Here is an 18263-nt window from a genome sequence, read left to right on the forward strand (position 1 = left end):
ATGTGCCAGTTTATATAATAGGAAGAGCTGGGAAAGGTCAAAGGAAGCAACCTGAGTTACCCTTTTGTTGCTGCGGCACTCATCTTCGGGGAACTGCAGGCTTTCATCAGATGCTGACGAACCTGCCAGCTAGATATGCTATTATATTTTAACAGTTTTAACGATATGCAGCCGGCTCTGAGCAATTCCTTGAATTTGTTCAAATCTCAGTTGCAGCACTAACTGTTGGTGCAGGTTGTACTTCAGAAAAATGCCCTATAATGCCCTTTGTAATCCAATGAGACTGTGCAGTCTTGCAAGATCTGGATTGCTTACCAAATAGTAAAATACCATTACCATATCCTATACTGAGATGTGGCAATTGCCTGTGCCCTGTGAATCTTTCCAATTTAAAGTAATGCCAGTGCTTCAGCACAGTATATCCACACATAGTGGAATGGGAATTTAAGAAATTCAGAAAATGGTGTTTTGCATCTCACCCTCAAAATCCCATGGATTGTATGCCTTTGTCCTTAAATACCTAAATATCTTTAACCATGTGACCAAGCTAAAGGGAATTAGGTGCAGAGTCTCAGTTGAATTTCAGTAATGCATGACTACATATCACCCTGGAAAATTCCATCAAAATCTGTTCCCTTCTTGACTTCAGTGTTTCTCCTTCATTTGTCCTCCATCTGGAAACATGGGGATCAGAAAGCATTTGTTTCCTATTTTGCTCTTTCTGTTTAGACTGATACTGCCCACCTCGAAAGGTCTGACTATACAATGCTTGGCACAACACAGCCTCATAATCCATGCCATAAAATTGCTAGACACCAAAATTAAAATTATCTCCAGTATTAATAAGGGACTCATCACTCTACTGTCCAAACATGAAAAGTTGTGAGGTTGCCCCTTAAGTACAACTAATTCCTTAAAGTGGGATTGTTCTCATACTTCATGCAATCTGTGGAGTGATCTGGTCTTAAAGATGCTATGAACGCCACAGTATTTTAAATTGCCCTGTTCCTGATGGTGCCTAAATTTAAACACAGCAAGGATTGAAATTTAAGTGGAATGAAACAAACCTGAAGCGATCAACAGGGATGTGTTTAACTTTCCATTTGTGCTGCCCCTACTGTTGATTAAGGCTTATCTACTGTTTGGTGCTAGTCATTAAAAAAAAAGGAACAGAAAAACAGAAGTTGTGGAACACATAGCGCCACGTTCCAGTCAAATGCTTTAGCAAAGGCTGCTGTTATGAAAAGGATTTTCTAAAAAAAAGGAAAAACAGAAGTTGTGGAACACATAGCGCCACGTTCCAGTCAAATGCTTTAGCAAAGGCTGCTGTTATGAAAAGGATTTTCTAATAGGGGGAATAATGATCTTCAGATTCTAACCTCCTGGCACGGCAGTGAGATTTATCAGGAGGGGCATGTGACTAGTTAAGACACACAACCCCAGCTTGAAGGAAACAGCTGCTCATTTCATGCTTTAGCACTTGGCACATAGCGCCACGTTCCAGTCAAATGCTTTAGCAAAGGCTGCTGTTATGAAAAGGATTTTCTAATAGGGGGAATAATGATCTTCAGATTCTAACCTCCTGGCACGGCAGTGAGATTTATCAGGAGGGGCATGTGACTAGTTAAGACACACAACCCCAGCTTGAAGGAAACAGCTGCTCATTTCATGCTTTAGCACTTGGCAGCTGGACAAGGAAGGGTGATGTTTGTGTTGAATACCTCTGCAGAACCAAGTACAGTAAGTGATTTTCCCTGTCTTTGATTTTTTTTTCCTAAACTGCCACTGCTTTCCTATTTTCATCCTCGACTTTTGGTAAAAACACTTAAGGGTGAAGTGTATTTTTGAAACTTCATTGATAAACAGTTATTCTTGCTCAGAATGCTTATATTTTTCTGACCTATGATTAACAACAGCATTGTTTTTGCTCTTGTGGGAACAAGACAGGTATGGTGTTTTGCCCTTATGCTAGCCAGGAAGGGAAAATGGTGCTGATTTACTCAGACAATGGAGTGAAGAGGTTGTTTATGATGACTGCATTTTCCTTTCTCTGTAGAACTAGTCAATAGGCAGTGATGCAACTTGAGTATAGAGTAATTTCAGTATTTGGCTTAAAAGTACTAGTGTAAAGAATTGACAGAGGTAATGCCTCAAAACAGTGTGATCAATCTGAAGAAAGTTGCTTGTGACTGGTTAATTTTTATAGGGTGAACGAAGAGATTTTTTTTGAAACAAAAAGGTAGAAGCAGAAAAATACAGGAAGGCAGTGAAGATGCAGTTATTAAGATATTATTGAGTCATTCTGGATAATAATGCATAATTGGATTATGAAGAATGAAAAAAATCTTTCCTAATAACAGGGGGTGATTCTCCTAAATATCTCCAAGTTCTTAATCCAATTTATTTTTGGATACTTGCATTTTTTGTGTTTTTGCTTCATGAATGATTGATTTCCCTGTGTGATAACTTTTGACTGTTAGAGCCTGAAGTTTTCTTTTAAAGCACAAGACCTAGAGTATATGATACATAAAAGGAACTTTTGATCAATTATTTACATATAGATGAATTAGGTTTGTTTGAAGGAAGACTTAGGAGGAATTGGAGCAAATGAATGAGTGATGGATCTTGATATGTGATGAGACTGAGGAAGGACAGGTGCTTTGGGGAAGGTTGAAGAGGGGCAGAGGTAGAGAGCAGTGAGGTCCTGTTGAGGAAGGTCCAAGAGTAAACCGTGACAGGTCACATGCAGTCCCTCCTTTAAAGATGAGGAGAATAATCTTTGTTCAAAGACTTCTCATATAAGATAGAGAAACTATTTCTCCCTGAAGACTTTTATTTTTGTTTTAAACCATAGTTTATGGCTTTGCTGGTGAACTGGAAATTTTATAGGAAAATGTCAATCAGTTTCAAATGTTCACAAAACCAGAAGTCTGCCTGGCTTCCTGCCTGTTTATGCCTCCAGGGGTAGACTGTCTTTGAACCAAGAGCTGAAGTACTATCAGTCGTGGTTACACTGCAGCCCTCCCATGCAGATACCATGCAACACCATGAATGGAGCAGGCACATGGCTCCTGAGGTGCCTGGATTTATGCTCAGGACTCCCTAGTCCCCTGGGAAACTTGTCTGCAATGGGATCCCTCTGGCCTTTCTGCATCTCCATTCCTTGAGGGGCAGGAAGAATAAGTGGTCCACCGTCGCTTTTTATTCTGATTCCAGAAAAAAAAGTTTCTGTTTCTTCAGAACTGTAGGAATTTTGCATTTTGAGTAAGACTATGCCATGGTGTGCTTGTTTCCAGACATTGTATTTTGTATTTGTAATGAGTGTTCTCTATTAAGCAAACTATCCGGTCAGATGTAAAGGACTGGTGAAAGATCATGTTTTGAACTTAAGTTAAACCTCAAATCCACCAGGAAATAGATGTGAGCTCAGCTTGTTCCTGCTGTAACTTCTTCCTCGTCTATGGCACAAGCGCTGGCCAGAGCTGGTGCAGAAGGTTGGTGTAAAACAATATGGTTCTGAATCAGCTGGATTATATCTATGGCACAAGCGCTGGCCAGAGTTGGTGCAGAAGGTTGGTGTAAAGCAATATGGTTCTGAATCAGCTGGATTATAAGCCAACCATCTGTATGTGCCTCTTGTGCAACTGATTTTATTCTCAGGCAGGATTAAGTGTGGTATAAAAGGGACAAAGTGATGATTACATAGTAAACATCAGATAACTGCACTGCTGAGCTCACCTTCAGGTAATAATGTCTGAAAACACGTTGTCACAGCAGTCACTGAATTGTCTCAAAGAAATGTGGTGGGAGAGCTCAGTGTTGTGCCTGTGTACTATGATTATTAAGGTTATTTACAATCAAGGAGATTAACTCATCACTAGGGTCTGCAAAGTTCAAGATAAACAACCCTGTGTTATTTACAGCTTTCAGCTCTCATTACTGTATCTAATTTTGAATGAAATTCAAGACTCTAATGACTAGACTTTTAAATCCTATGTTCACAAAGTAAAATAAAAGGCCTTATCAACACTACAGGAGTCTCAAGGGTTCAATTGTTTTGACCCTTATCACCATCCCATTTAGGTAGGGGTACTTGCTGTTAAAAACAGTACTTTGAGAAATGAGTGCATTGCAGACTTCAGGCTCTCCTTGCTTTTAGGCTTTTTTTCATGAATTCCGGCTGCAACATCTCTTAGTTCAGCACCAGTTGTGGAACACCACTGGGACACACTCTGGTTTCACACTTGAGCAGAAGACAGAACCCCTGTACCACCACTCATATTATTTTACAAAATCCTGGTCACATAAAAACATAGGCTTAGCTTTCTGAATACACATCCCCATGATGTTTATGTAGGTCAAGGCAGGTCTGCGTAGGCATGAAGAACATGAATTAAATTCCAATATGCTTCTTTTGGGTATGTGCTCAGCCCTTGCAATTCTCTTTGATGCATCTCTGGAAAATCCAATATGTAACAGAAATTGTTCATCCTGGATTCTTTCTTAGTACATAGTACAGGAGATTTGGTAACACTGTGACCATTGCTGACCCTCTGCAGAAGCTCAGTGCATGCTCATATCACTGAGAGCTTTGGAAGGTTCCTGTTATATCTTTTCCCTTTGATTAAATGATCAGGGCAGCCTTACAGTTCCCTGAATAGGCATATTTCTTCTCTATAGCAAGACATCTAGCTAAAGAGTAACTGCACTTTTGCTAGCCCCTCTCTCTAGTTGAAAATGCCATTACACAGAGGAGCCACTCCCAGGATGCTCCTGAATAAAGAGAGGAAACTACTTTTAAAAGTATTGAAGGGGTACTTGTGTGGTTTTCTTTTTTTCCTAAGCTGTCCAGGCCTAGCTACAGTGCATTTGTACAGGTACTCTAAACAACTTGCACAATTGTTTTCCATTAACATATTTATGGTATATTCACTTTTCACTGCTAAATTTTATAAATATGTTTTCATGTTGTCCCTTTCTTATGTCAGGAATAGCAGTGTCTTATACCTGAGTGTTTGAATGAAAAGGCTGAAACAAATTCTCAAGTCTTCTGGTTTTTGCTCTTAGATGATTTTCTCTGTACTTTTTCTATTCAATCTGAATATCCAGTGCAGTAGTACTTTTCCATTAATACATTTGCTTATTGGTATAATATATCTATAAACCACCTGACCACCAGATTGGAGGTATTGGGACAGGAGAGAACTTTTCTCTTGTAATGAAGGTAAAAGACTATCAGCTGCAAGCACTGGAAATATCAATAAAAGAGATTTGGTGAGTCCAGTTCAGATACAAAGACTAATTCTGCAAACACATAAGTGTTTGCTAACCTGAATTCAAGAGAGGTCCTATCAGAAAATTCAGCTAACCTCCAAGTGCATGGGGTCAGGATCAAAGTGTGGGTGTGTGGAAATACCCATACGACTGATGTTTACAACTCAGCAGAAAATACAATTACCCCTGAGAACTACTCTGGTTGTTTTGGTGGCCATCTGCTGTCTCACTTCCCTGAATAACTGCTCCCCATGACCATATTCAAATAGGTGAAATGGTTTGACTCTCTCTACAGAGTACTCTTTCACCTGTGATTTGTGCATATTCTCTTTACTAATGATCTGGAAGGGCAAGGGGAAAAGGTTTCAGCATCTCAAGAACCTATCAGGCGTAATAATCTGTGCAAAATTAGTGAAACTCAAGCTATTCTTGTTCAGACCGTATTTAAGTAAGTCATACACGATATGGTCAAATAGATTGACCATGACTTATATTGAGTATATTTGTCTGTTTGCTCAACATGTTGGTTGCCTTTGACACATGACCAAAGGTTGCATATATTCTTGGTCATGACGCAACATTTCTCCAGTTTAAACTCTGGTGACACCAAATTGAGTTTCCTTAATCTGAAGTAGCACTATTACACAGAGACTTCCATTCACAATCTGTAATTCACTTAGATGCACGCAATCCATCATCTTCGTGCTGGTCCATGTGGCATGCATTGGTAAGTTCTGTTTTACAGCAACCCAATTTTGAACCCAGAGCTTGTTAGGACATTTCTGGTGTTGCTAGTGGGAAGCAAAAAAACAAAACAAAAAAACAGCTTATGCAAATATATAATTGATTACCAGTAGGAAAAATTACATCAGAATATCCTTGCTGAATTAGGGCTTGACTCACCTTACTGTCTGGATATATAGTGATTTTTGTCATCCAAATCAGAATAGCCATGACATTCCAGCCTTATCACACTGTTCATGAAATAGCTTCCTTAAAAGACTAATAATAATCTCCTCTGCTAAAGATGTCTTGCCTACTTTAGCCTGCTTACTCATGCTCTGCTTTACTGAATTCATGAACACATACTTCCTGGAACAGCTGCCACCCTTCCTAAAACTCTTGGTTTCCAGGCCCTGCCCTAGTGACTGTCCATATATTTTTATCTGAAGTAGGCATTGGGGCAGGAACTAGAATTCACTTTTTTTTCCCCTCTCTTCTTGAATGAGTGCTCTTCCCCTTAAATTATACAGTCATGTTTTTGCTTGCTTTCCCCCTGCAGACCAAAGAAACTTCATTATTTCATGTAATATGAAATTTCATTGGTGTTCTGAGGCTGGTAAATCTGCTCTGTAGTCTCAGACAAGATAGGGAGAGATTTGCAATCTTTCCATTAATTGGAAGAATTGATGCTGTATCTCTCATAGCTTTAAGGGGTATTTACAGGTCTTGGAAAAAGAGCTTGGGCATCACAGCTGCACCTGTTCTAGTGTAGGAGTGATGTGCTAGATGTGACCAAAGGATGCTTAACACAGACAAGGCAGAGGAGTTTAATGTGTACAGATCCCAAAAGGATTTAGGACTGATCTAAGCAGGGAGCTTCTTCATGTTTCTGACTTAGACTTTAATACTGAACATGTGGAAAAAGGTTACAGGTTCAGGGCTGTCACCTTCTGGGGTGAGGAGGTGAGAACTGAGAGATCAGGCTGGGACATGTACCCCTAGAGTCAGGCCTAGAAGTATAAGTGGGCCCGGATTTAGCCTTTTAATCCTTCTTTTGGATCTTGTTCTCAGCTCACATTGCAGATCTAAAACCAGAGGGTTATTTTTCAGATTAATGTATATTAAGTAAAGGTTCTTTTGCAATTTCTTTATGTCTGTGTTTCGAAACCTGCTCCTTCTGGAATTCTTGCGCTGATTTAACTATACTAAGTCAGAAATTGGTGTAAACTTTGACTTGAGCATGGTTACCTGGTATACTAGTGCTTATAGAAATGTAATTTGTTCCTGTAAGTAAGCTTGAAAAGGACTGAGCTGTTTCAAAAACCTGACTGAAATAGCAGAGAGCCTTTCAATGCTGAATACTGGGGAAAGGAAAACAAGTCCCTAAGCCTCTCTGTCAGTTTTTAAATCAAGATCTTCCCAACATTTTCCACCCTTTAATTTCCTCCCCTCACTTGACCACATTTTCCAGTTCATATTAGCTTTACTACATAGCCACAGGTTTATGTTTTTTGTAGCTATTATTGGAGTTAAGAAGATACTTCAAGAAATTCTGATAAGCTCCTGAAATTTGATAAATATATGCTAAGAAGTAAATAGTTATGAGTTTCCTCTATAAATACAAAGGAAACATGTTTGGATGAATTTAATAAGTGTATTCCAAGTTGCTTGGGATGGCTGATAACACTGCAAATGTGTTATTATACCAATTAGGTGAAAGGGTTTTATCTATACAGCCAAAAGTGTACTTGGTGGAGTAACTTGGTGGCTCAACCATTACAGCTACAGCAGCTGCTCTTACTGCTTTTCAAATAATGGTGAATATTTGGCATAGCATCTCTACAAAGTATGCATTTTGGGATTTTTCTACAGATCTCACTCTTTTAGGCAGAAAATACAAGTTGCATTACAAATGCATGAGCTTCAAAGAATTACAATGTTGTATCTTAAGACATGAGCATTGCAAATTTAACCAGTGGGGTTTGGGAAGGTTTGTTTTTCTGAAGTCCTGTCATAGCAATGTGTTTTGTGGTTGTGGAAGTAGGATATTTGTATAGCTTCAGTCTTACGTTAAATAGTCTTTCATACAATAAATATGTAACTACCAAAAATAATATTGGCAAACTAAAGATCAAAGTTACTTGTTTGATGTGTTACTTATTAAGGCAGGAGATGTAAGATGCTTTTCCTCTTTTTCTCTTTGAGAGTTTTTTGTACACTGTTCCTTCCCTTCTTTCAAGTTGTCTCGCTGTTCTGTATATTTTTATATATAGCACCTTCTTACCTTTACTCTCTTTTTAAATAAGGCATTTAACTTGTTGGCTGCAAATTGTCTTATTGTTAGGAAGGTATGTGGTTATTAACAAAATTCACTCTGTTCCAAAAGCTTGGATATAGGGATATAGGAACTGCGATGACGCTGTTCTCGTATCCTGCACTCTGTAGGCTTCTTGTATCATAAACAGCCCTTTAGAGGTTTGCTGTGCCTTCATATGGTTGTACCAACCAGCATGTGTTTCTTAGTAGACTGCTTAGTAAGGAAACAAGGTTTAGTCAGCTCACTGATGGTTGCCTCTGAAAAAAAGTACAAAATCTAGTCAGACACACTAAAAGCAGCAAATAGTCTCTTTCCTGGTCTTCTCTGTTGGAGGCTTAGTATATCAAAAAGCTCTAAACTGGCCTAAGAAACACTGTACGCCTGTGTTTAAGAGACTCTTTGCATCATTAAGAAATCCAGAGCTGCCACTGTTTCACCCACCTTCCCAAGGGAAACTCATAAAAAAACAACTGGATGTAAGAAACTGCTTACATATTTTGATGTCCAGCATCTGCTAACAGAATTTCAGAGAGAAAGATACTGGATGTCTGCTGACCTCCAGTCTTGTTTTCACTCTGCCAGCCTTTCTGAACCCCTACTTGCCTGTGCGTTGTAAGTCATTGGTGACTTCTGCAGATGCAAAACCATAGCATCACACCAGACAGGCATCCCTGATTTGTGTGGGTGTGCAGGAGAGGGCAATTTGCATGAGCTCCTAGGATCACACAGCAGGTCTGTCTACTATCATGCATGTCTGTCAGTATTTTCTAGCCTACAATTTTAATTTGCAAGCTCTCTTTAAAGAGCAACTACTCTCAAATGACGGGCAGCTGGCACCAGAGAGTGAGAGGGGTTGCTGGTCATTAGCAACTGGTCCTGCCTTCCTCCCTGTCTGGGACCTATTAGCAGGTCTGTGGGGAAATAGCAGTTACATGTGAACCATTTTCTACATTCATCAAAGGTAAAAGAAAAGAAATTAGAAATGCACCAGAACAGCTAATTGAGCAAAAGGAGCCAAAGCTCTGTCCTGCCCCTCTGTCCTTCTAACTCTGTCTTGCTCCATCTCAGACATACAGCTTCCCATTACTTAGGTCTCTGAAAGCCTCTTCCTGCCTTTATTGTTTTGCCAGTTGCTGCCTTCAATTTACTGCACTGATAAGTACTTGCCAGGCTGTAAATGTGTGGTTGAGATATTTCTGAAGCCAACCTATATTTTTGTTGTAGTCACAGGAGGAAAGGTCAGCAGCAAAACTGCTCTTGCTACACAGGGAGGACACTCCTCACACCAGGATAGGCACAGGTTGTGAATTCGTGGGGAGAGATGTGAGGTAATGTGTGGGATAACATGGCTGAAGAAGAAAAGATAAACACACACTTGACCTCCACTTTCCATGAGGTGAAACCCTTGCTTTTATTAGATGTAAAGTAACTGCTGTTGTTCTTCAGTTTGGGGAAGGTCAGAAACCAGGAAGAGTGAGAAATCACATATGGCCATCGATGCTGGAAATTACAGTAGGTAAGTAGGAGGTGTTGAATCCTCCTTAGTGGTACCTGTGGCTGCAGATAATGATCTTGTTTTATCTTGATACAGCATAGCTGCAAAGATGGCCAATGGAAGAGGGAGTGCGTGTTAACATACTGTTGTTTGGGACACTTAGCTATAATCTCTGTTGTTTGCATGATCAGCATGAGCCTGTAGAGCTTGACAGGCTTGAGAAGTTCCATACGTGTCTGTAATTCCTGTGGCACCATTGTAAAGGGTAGCACAGATGTTTGCAATGTGGTTGGCTGCTCATGTGGACCTAGAAGTGCTGTGCCATGAGTAGTTAGTCTACAGTGGGAAATAACTGGAAATTACAGAATTATACAGAGTGAAAAAGCTTCTTCCAGGGGAAAAATCGATGTGGAAGCTATGAGTTTATCAGACAAGAACTCTGATACCCAACTTACTGAATTTTAATAGAAGTTACAGGCTCTTATGTTTCCTCTTTGCCTTAAAATTGACTGAAAAGTGGTATCAAACTGAGAGCAGTGCTGATTCTCAAAATTGTCATAACTCTTGGAATATTTAACAGCTTCAGAGAAATCATTATCCAGGGACTATAGTACTACAGGAAAATTCTGGCTTAGTTAAAAATAAGACAAAATAAGCTTTGTGAGAGAAAAGGTAGATCTCCATGCCAAACATATCAGAAGGTCTAGGTAAATAGGGCCTAGGATTTCTTAGTAATCTAATTAATAGATAAGTGTGATTATTCTACCTTGGCTTTAAGAGAATATAGTTGGCTAGATATAATACATGTATATATACTATATATAATAAAATGTTGAAATATTTTGTAACAGATATATGGTAATTAGTATACTGAGGATTTTTCTTTCAGAACTGAAGGGTTGATTATTTCCCCAGATGTTTTTTAAATTATTTTTTTTATTTTTTTTTGGGGGGGGGCCTGGTCCAGCCTCATTAAAGACATGTAGTTGTGTAGCCAGTTGCAAACATATGCTGATAAGCTGGGGATTTTTCTGTCTTGACTAGGTTAACAAAGCAGATTTTCTCTTGAAAGATGCTGTTTGCAAGTCTGTGAATAGCAGAGGTAACTGACAAGAGATTCTCTGAGGGCTTACAGGCAGTAATATAACTTGTAAGAGTTATATGATGGTGTCTTGATTTGTGTTCTGAAAAAATATACAATTAGAGTATTTAGACAGCTCTCGCTGTCCCCTCCCAATAGGTTGTACTTTGTTGCTCAAGATCTCTGATGTGTCTGAAGGGCAAAGATCTCAGAAGAACTGTGTCCCCTGGTGTCACACATGTTAATCAAATGTCTGATATTTGTAATTTTATTTTTTATTTATTTGGAATAGAAAAACAGATTTTGTGATAAATCTACTGGGAAGTATGTCTAGAAGTTTTCCTTCTTTTGAAAACAAGCTAAAGTCTTTCTTAGCTCTCCCTTTTAGCCTGGTGCATTCCAGGCAATTGTAGTACCTTGACCCATGAAAAGTGGAAGTAAGATGTTATCAGCATAATACATGGAATAACTCAAAGATATGTGTTCAGATTTTACTGCCATTAATACCTGGAGTTACAGTTACAGAGGCAAGGGCCAACACAATAAATACAGGAAACAAATATAGAAGTGGATGGGACAAAGCTGAAGTATGGTAGATAACCAGCTACATAAAATGTTACAATTGCAATTGAGAATGAAACCTTTGTTGTTTTAACACATCCAGTTATCAAACTATCTGTAATTTTAGAGGGGTTATAAGTGAGGAAACCTGTTGGGGAGTTTTCTGTTATCTCTGAAATCATCTTGGTTATGTTTCACAGAAAGAATGCTAAACAAAATGCTGTATAAGCTGCTCAAACCTTAATCAAGTGACTTTCTGATTACTGAAAGTATTTGGTCATGTGACTGTCTATTAGCAGTCCTCATGATTTCTGTAAGCTTCTCTTTTATATTGTCAGCATGTATTGTACCCCATATGCTAATTTATGAACTTCTACAAGACATTATGTGGCTCTGAGCTAACAGTAATCCATATGAGTGGATCCATATATCCACTTGGTTTCTTACCTATGGTCCTATTCATTTAACCTCTGTTCCTATAGAGGAGTAGGTGTCTAGGGCCTGAAATGGTTAATTGGGTGACCTATGATGACGTGAAAGTAGGTATTTAACTCAGTGGAACCTTCTCTCAAAATTAGGCATAATTGAATACATTTTGAGAATTTGTAACGTGAATACTTTGTACTAAGGGACAAGTGCTCATCCCTTAGAGGCTATATTGGATGTAAATCACCAGGTTTTGGCAGCAGGGAGACTGCAGGCATGGCCTCTGTGGGAGGGAGGAAAGGAGTTGCCCTGTGTCAGACACAGCTGCTTTCACCTGTCTATGCAAGGGACCCAGCACAGGTCACAGCTGAGCCCACCAGCAGAGCTGGTGGCACCTCTGTGAAAACGTTTAAGAAAAGACAGAAAAGTATGAGGAGGAGGGAACATGGAGAGACCAAGGGAATGGAGAGAAGAAGGGAAGAACAGAAGGAATAACAAGGAGATGCTCTGTGGCAGAGCATGTACTACCCTGAAGAGACTGGGGCCTGTTGGTAATTTTAGACCAGAGCACGTACCCTCCTGAAGGGATTGCAGTCCATAAAGGACCCATGCTGGAGTACAGGACAAGAGTGAGAAGGAGGGAGCAGCAGAGAGAAACTGCTGAGTACTGACCCTGACCTCCTGCACTGCTTCTTGTCTTGCCAAAGGGACTGAGTTCAACTTGCAGCAGTAGCAAGGGAGGACAGGTGTCTGGATTGAAGCTTAACCTGGTAAGGTAAAAGGAAAGGTGTTTTGTCTTCTTTGTTTCCCAATACACAAATCCGTAATTAAATACTTACGTTAATTGTCAATGAATTAGGTTTTACAGCGATCATACTGGCTTGGGGTAGGCAAATTAAACAGAATAAGTGAAGCTTTATCCTGTGGAGTCTGTAGAACCACTAACATCCCCTGTGCAGTGTCTGTTGTTTGAGGATTGGCTTTAGCCATGCCCTAGTAGTGTACTCTTAACCATCCCCCTGTCTGGTCCTCTCTTCAGACACAGACATCTCACTCTATTTAGACTTTTTTGAAATTCCCCTTTGATCCGGAAAAAGCATGAATCAAAGCAATAGGGCGCAGACAGTTGCTGTGGTTTATTGTGTAACTACAGGTGTGTAGCAAAGGTGAATGAGTACTGGGAAGCCACATCAGATGAGCCCAAGAATCTCATATTTCATTTTTGTTCCTTTCCCGCGCTCAGCAAGGCTTGTATCTTGCATTCATGGAGCAGTGCCACAATCTCTCCCTTGTTCTGTGTCCTTGCTCCACATGACAAACGTCATTGGTAAGCCAGATGTGCCATCCTGCAGCCAGCTGCATGTGATGGTTGAGGTCATGGACTAGGACAGGGGCAGTGGCATTAGGCTGCCTGACAGCCCAACATCACTGCCCTTTCCTCTGTCACACTGCAGAAACCTGGCCATGTATGTTACTTGCTCAGAGTTTTCTAGAAATAAATTCATGTGTACTGTAATAACTTGTACTGACCAGTTACAAGAAACATGTTACTGCTGGGAGATATTAAACTTTGGGAATCATGCAGTAGGCAACCTGAGACCTGTGTTGTACTTGAGCCCAAACAGATGTTGTGATTTCACCTGTGTAGGCAAAGGTACAGCCCCTAAGTGTCCCAGATGGGATTCTTATTGTGGTAATTACACTAATATGTGTGGAGACTAATCATAAGAAAGGGTCTTACTGCAAGAGCCTCCACTACATCTACTGGGCAGCAGGTGAACTCTGTCCTGAAGAGGTTGCCCTGGACATGATCAAGACAGGATAAAGGAAAAAGGTGTAGCAAGGGAAATTGCCCTTCAGCCTTCTCAAGAGACTCTTAATTTCTTCTCAGCTTCTTTTTCTGCATACTCTCACTGATTGGATTTCCCTGTTCAGCTGCTCACATTTAGCACTCCTGCAGCAGCCAGGTGGAAGCTGTTTAATGCACACATTCAGTAATGTGTTGTGTAGGCTTGGAGGAGGGGGAGATGAGGGGAGGTCTGGCTTACTTAAGGCCCCAAGAACGTCCTGATGTTGTAAAGGATACGAGTATCCTTTGTGCAGGACTCTGGAAAGTTTATGGATAGACTGAGACCCATAGAGGTGCCTCTGTGTCAAAGCTGGACTGTTTGTGTGTGGCTCTATTTATTGTCCCTAAGTAGAAGGAAAATAGGCCACTTTTAATTGATGGGGAAAATGCTACATGTACATTTACTTTGGCCTGGCTAAAAAGCTGTTTAAATTTCATTTAGCTAAATAAATATTACTCTGTATGTCAAATTTAAACCTATTTAAAATTGACTTATTGGTTTAGCTTGCACCTGTAACCAATATAACCTGCTTGAAGTCCATGTGAAAGTGCCCACACAGGGATTTGTACTGGCTTGACATTTTAATATTAGTTAAACCCCTGTAGCTTGTAGGTGTGGACCTCCCCTTAGTAGCCTCCAGCAGTAAAAGTGATGTCTTTTAGTTTTACTAACGACAGTAGCCAGCATTTAAAACTTGGCTTCATGCTGCCCACCCTGCTCACACCATTTGTTTCTTTTGCATAAGACCACAAGTTTGCTGGCAGGGTGTCCTGTTTCTTCTGAAAACTAATGCATTACTCCTGACCACATCTGTCTCAAGAGCTCACAGTTTACACACTTGTTTTAAGTAATCTATCAAGACAGTCCACCATGTCAAGACTTCCAAACTTTTGAACACAAAATGCAATTACACTGTACAAGAGTATTAAGGAAAGCCATCTGCTCAGAGTAACTGTGCATGCATGTCAGTTGGGGTGATGGTAGGACTTGCAAGGGGTGCCATGTTTTGTAATTTCATCCATGACAAACTTCTAACCTCTGAACACAACACTGCCGATGTTCCTGTTTTCCTCCTAAGTAGGAAGTATGCATCCCATAACAGAAATATTCCATGAAATAAAGCATAACATGCTTGATAGCATGACTTGGTTCATAGGAACAATATTATGGCTGTAACTATTGCCTAAATGAAAGGGGACCCTTAGACAAAGCTGTAGGCTTTGAAGGAGTACTAAGGTCTGTATCAATCATATTTCTGCTGTTGTAGTCTTTGCCCATCCCTGACTATCACCTTGAAAGCCCTTCCCAGGTGGCAGGTTACCAGCAAGACTTGCAGCAGAGACTATAATTTCAAGTGGCCTGATTAAGACATGAGAATGGGTGGCTACGGAGTATTGTATGCTTCCTGTGTCCTTAATAGCCTCATTTAATCCCAGTAAATCCAGTAGGATATATAATCCCATTATAAGGCAAAAATTTGATTTTTTTTTAGTTTCATTGTAGTGTGCAATCACTCCCTGACTCATTGAGTGAGCTCTGTTTTTCTTATCCAGCTTTCTTGAATCCTTCTGAAACAGCTGGATGGCAATGAGATGTTTTAGAGTCACACTGGAAAGCAGCTGCGAGCAGAGATTCTCTACATTATCTTTATTTGGAAGTCCGACTGCACCTTTGGCTCTCAGTTGTTTAATAATAGACACATATTTCAAAAGTTTTCAATTCTTTACATATAGAAAAACTGTCATTAATTTATTTTTAATTTTTGTGCTTTTCTTGCATTGAACCATTGGCAGAATATTATTTGTTTAATTTATGTAGATGAAATTTATAGTTGGATTTTACTCATCCATCTCTACAAGTGATGGTGTCATTGGATACCATTGTGGCATGATATAGACAATTCACTTATTGTTCCAGTAGAACAGCAGTGCTTAATCACACAAATAATGATGTAATGGTTGTGGTTGTTGGAGTCTGCAGTCAAGAGATGTGATATCAGGTTTTGGCTCAGCTGTGGACATGTAGCTTAGACCCAGTCAGCCAGTTCTTCATCTAGTGGAAATATATTGTTCTTCTTTTAGAAGCATTATAAGAAAAATGCTCTGACTTTTAGGGGTCAGATAGGCTGTTTGGGAGGACAGTACTGTCAGGATCTAGGTATCTGCTAGTTATTGTCATATAATTTTTTTTTAAAAAAGCAAAACCAAAAGCACACCTGCAGTTTGACACAGGGCACTACTTGTTAATTACTATAAGGCTGCATTTATACTGTTGTCAGCAGAAGACAGAGATGACACTCTCCTATGTTATATATTAGAGAGTATGGGAATATTAACAAAACTGAAAAGTCAGATCAAATTTCTTCCACTCCTACATTTCATGCTCAGCAATTTTCAAGGAATAGACAGGAAATGCAATAGCTTTTCTCCATTTTATTTTTTGAAAAGTTGACTAAAAAGTATTTTGAAATGGATGATTATTTTATTTTTGTCCTCTTGATAAAAAACCAAAACCTAAGTCAGATGAATTTGGAAGAGCTAGATAGTTGGCTCTTTGAAAATCTCACCAGGAGTTTAAGCACTTAGAGAAGGATTTCGGGATAGTCAAAAAGGACAAACATGCCCAAAGTGGGATTCTAGCACGTTAGGTGCCAAAGTACAAAGTTGTGATCTTGATAAACAATGCTCGGCTGCTGGCTAACTCTCAAAGTAAGTAATCCAAGCAAATGCTCTACTTACTTTTTTTCACTTTAAACACATAAACAGTCTTGGGAAGAAAGACTGAACATAATTTAACCATGGTTTGTGTGGCCTGAACAGCAGGTTAGAGAGCCACGTATCTCCCTGTATTCTTTGGTCCACTTCAGACAGCTTTGGATTTTGCATGATAGCCCAGTTCTAGCAGGAAGAGTTGAGGCTGCCCAGCCTAACCCCAGAGCTAACTGTTAGGATGGCTACTGCTGCAATGCAAACATGTGTTCAAAGCCAAGGTCCACTGTGTACCCACCTACCCTTTTTTCTCAGGTGAGTACTCTGACTGCTTACTGTTGTGTGAAAGGATTAGTTTCCCCTCGATTCATTACAAGTAGGACCTCTGTGTGATTCCTGGAAAAACATGTTCCTTCAAGAGGGGGTTCTGCACCACCAAATTAAGAGGAAAATGCTTTCTTTTGGCTAAGAGGAACAACCAGGATTTAATGCTTGCACCTCTCTGCTCAAGCTTCTGGTTAGCTGACTTGGACTGCAGCATTGTTCAGTGAGTTGTGCTTATGTCCTCCAGGGTCCTTCTCTCAGCTTCAGGGAAAAGAGTGCCCTGTCTAAATCCATTGTTTGATGGGACCAGAAAGAACCTGGCTGTAGGAATGCATCTAAAAATAATAGTATAGAATTATAGAATCATTTAGTTTGGAAAAGACAACTTTAAGATCATCAAATCCAACCATTAACCCAGCACTGCCAAGTCCACTACTAAACCATGTCCTAAGTGTCACATCTACACATCTCTTAAATAATGCCAGGGATGGTTATTCAACCACTTCCCTAGGCAGCCTGTTCCAATGCTTGACCACCCTTTCAGTGAAGAAGTGTTTCCTAATATCCAATCTAAATCTCCCCTGGTGAAACTTGAGATCATTTCTGCTCATTCCATTGCTTGTTACCTGGGAGAAGAGGCAGCCCCCACCCTGCTAGAACCTCCTTTCAGGTAGTTGTAGAGAGCGACAAGATCTCTCCTTAGCCTCCCTTTTTCCAGACTAAACAACCCCTGCTCTCTCAGCTGCCCTTCATAAGACTTGCATCTTTTGCTGGATGGTGTATTTTGAAGGTCTTCCAAGCAAAACACTGCAGCATTCTTAGAGCAGCCCCAGCACTGCAGGATCCTGAAACTGTGTCTATAGAAAAGTATCCAATGCAGGACACTTTTTGAGGTGCTGGGATGCAGTGCACTGTGCTGCTAGAGCACCCCTGACCAGGCAGTGATCTCCTAAGTGGATCTGAGATGCAGGTGGGACTTAGGATAGGCCAGCAATGAGCAGCTTCGTACGCCAATTTTGCGTGAGAGGTTAAGGGACTTCACTGAAGGACCTTTAGGCCAACCTCTACTAGTTGGCAGCAAGTCTGGGCATAGTCAGTTCAGCAGTGCACACCTACCCTGAATGAGCAGCAATTTATCCTCTCATTGGGAGGTGGGAGTTGTGTCAGGATATGTTGAACCTGCCTTTTGCCGAAGGAGGAGCATTCCGGGGTGTGAGCTGCCTGGCTGATATGGCATCAACTACAGCAGCAAATCTGCCACAACATGGTGTCCCTTGGGTGGCTAGACCACAGCAATGTTTGCTGGATTGAAAGCTGACAGAGACCTAGCTCAGAGTGCTCCGTTCTCATTTAACGGTGGCCTTTGGGCAAGGGGCAAGGGGTAAGGGGTGGGTTAGTAAAAAGGGTGAAGGATGCAAGTCCTACAAGGACTGAGTTTCCAGTAAGAGGTCTGTGATATGGTGGGTTTGAAAAACATGATATTTGTGGGTGAATTGAAGCAGGT

General features: G+C 40.4%; 1 protein-coding gene across 1 annotated transcript in view; it reads left to right on the forward strand.

The window, feature by feature from the left end:
- Positions 1–1638: 1638 nt before the first annotated feature.
- RASGRP3 (RAS guanyl releasing protein 3 (calcium and DAG-regulated)) overlaps positions 1639–18263 on the forward strand; it is a 47906-nt gene continuing 31281 nt past the window's right edge. Inside the window, exon 1 of the mRNA XM_009081026.1 lies at positions 1639–1740. The gene's annotated coding sequence lies outside the window, so the exon portion shown is untranslated. The remainder of the gene's footprint in view (positions 1741–18263) is intronic.

This window comes from Acanthisitta chloris, unplaced genomic scaffold, assembly GCF_000695815.1.
Source record: "Acanthisitta chloris isolate BGI_N310 unplaced genomic scaffold, ASM69581v1 scaffold3318, whole genome shotgun sequence".
NCBI lineage: Eukaryota > Metazoa > Chordata > Aves > Passeriformes > Acanthisittidae > Acanthisitta > Acanthisitta chloris.